The sequence below is a fragment of the Urocitellus parryii genome, assembly GCF_045843805.1.
Source record: "Urocitellus parryii isolate mUroPar1 chromosome 13 unlocalized genomic scaffold, mUroPar1.hap1 SUPER_13_unloc_11, whole genome shotgun sequence".
Lineage (NCBI taxonomy): Eukaryota > Metazoa > Chordata > Mammalia > Rodentia > Sciuridae > Urocitellus > Urocitellus parryii.
The window spans coordinates 728,381-730,683 of NW_027551763.1; the positions used below are offsets into that span (position 1 = coordinate 728,381).

A 2,303-nucleotide genomic window follows, 5' to 3' on the forward strand; every position below is an offset into this window, starting at 1 on the left:
CCACCAACTTGAGTGACCTAAATTAACTATCCTGTGGAAAAAAGTGTTTTCTATATTATCCATCTTACCAATGATTCTTCAGAAGCTGGTTAAAAATGTCATGTTGAACCCAAGTTTACATAATAAATAAGTTTAACTTTTACAATCAGCCACTATATCTGTAAAAAACAAGCAGACAAGCAATGACACATTTCTTCAACTTTTTAAAACACTTGCCCAAGTTGCTTGCTGCAATTAGAAGTACATGGCTGACAAAGAAATATGAGATAAAAAAATTCTGTGAAACTGTCCATCATTAATGCTTTTCTGATGGGCAGGACTTATACTGATGTATCAAAAATACATTTTAAAGAATAATGGAAAAATACCCTTGCTTATTTATTTAATTTCTTTCCCCTTAAATGTCCACATTAATAAATCTTACAGTCCATTGAAACATCTTAACATGTGAGTTATGCAATGTTCACCATGGCAAAGGGCAGATCAAGAGCCAAAGGCCTGGAAAGCTGAGAAATGCTACACATTCCTTTCTGTCTCTGCTTTATTGACTTGGATACAAATACATATGCCTGGAAACAAAAGACAGAACATTTAAGTATTTCTACAGTGATAACAATTAGCTTCCCCCTCAAATAAAAGTAGCCATGCTGTCTAAGTCCAGCCACACAGAAAACAACAGGCAGCTCCTGGAATGTCAGCAGGGGTCCTCAGCTGTGTCTCAGGTCGTGACACAGGTGGTCATCTCCACTGCCATGCAGCCCAGGGGTCAGAAGTGGATATTCTCACACAGAAGACAGTCTGGTGGCTTCCATCTCTACAGCACGGTTTGTTCGAGTATTTACAATGCATTTCAGTGGGCCACCTGCTATACTGAACATCCCCATCAGATGACATCCAGGGCATCAGTATATCATCACCCTGACTGCATGTGAGCAAAAGGCTTGTCCTTGCACAAACTCTGGACAATCCATCAGCTGAGAGAAGTCTGTCTGTGGCATACTTCTGGGAGAAGGGCCTTGGATTGGCCACTTTTCTGGTTCTAACTTCTCCTCATTTTCTCATCCACAACTTCTACTTCTGTGCTATCCTTTAGGGCCTCTAAAATGAGATTAAGGTTTGGGTGAGAGCCTGAACACAGTGAAATCCAGCAATCAGTGAAAAAGGCAAGAAACCTTGTTCATCCATCTTTTTCTGAAGAAAAAAGTCATGTTCCAAGTATTCTATACTAAAGTAATATTCAATTCAATGCTTAAATACTCTTTAAGCAATGCTTCTTCTGCTTGATACACCTGTACACCCATACTGTCCTCATAGTAATACATCATACTGGCGTTAATTTCTGTTTGAAATGGCTGATCTGTCCTTTCACCATGTTCTTGGTAACCATATGAATAATCAAAGTGCACTCGGGGGTTTCCTCTGCCTCATCCTGTTCCCTGTCCTGGTCCTCTTCCTCGACCCCTGAAGGAATGTCAGATATGACCCCCTCACTCTGCACACTGGACAGTTCATCTTGATCATCTCTTTTTTCTCTGTCTCACCCCCAACTTCATGTGTTATGTCTCCTGTTATTATAGGAGGACTTATTTGCTTCAGGTTGACACGAAGAGCTGTTGCAGGATCCAGGTCTCTCCTGACTCTCTGGTCTGTTACTCCTCATTTCAACCTTCTCTCCTTTTTTCCTTTTCTAATTTGTTCCTTCTTATTTCCTTGGATGAAAACACACTCTGAGAGTGCAAAATGGTTTTTCCAGTGCTCAATAACTCTCTGGGTTTTGGCCAGTTTGCCATATCACGGAAATCACTGTCCTTATTGGATTTCCTTGTCTAGAGTTTTCCTGCATTTATACTGAGCTCTGCCTGCAAGGTCTCCAGCCCGGGCTGCAGTGCCAGGTAATGGGAGGGATAAGCGCTCAGGAGGCTTTTTGGTCCAGGGGTTCTCCTTGGAGAGTGGCAGCCTCTCCTCAGGGCCCCAGCCCAGCAGCTCCTGGGTGTCCTTGGCTGGTGGTTCCCCGACAAAGGGGCCCCGGGTCTCGCACATCTTGTGAACCCAGTGGAGCACCCACGCCTGTAGGAGCACCCACGCCTGCAGGGGCATAGGTGCCTGGGGCACACTGTGGCCCAGCAATGGCAGCTTAGGACTCTCCCCACACCCCTGTGCTCATGGCCGCCCTCTCCGCCTCCCTGCCCTCCTTCTCCAAAAAAGAAAAAAATAGGCTGTCCCCTTAACACTTTCCTTGGGAATCCATTTAGCTAAAGCTCATCACAAATTCTGCTTTGCATAAAAAAGAACAAAACTCAAGA

The 2,303-nt window shown here is 43.9% G+C and overlaps 1 pseudogene; it reads right to left on the reverse strand.

Moving 5' to 3' along the window:
• Positions 1-902: 902 nt before the first annotated feature.
• Positions 903-1,865, reverse strand: LOC144251347 (la-related protein 1B pseudogene; annotated as a pseudogene).
• Positions 1,866-2,303: the final 438 nt, after the last annotated feature.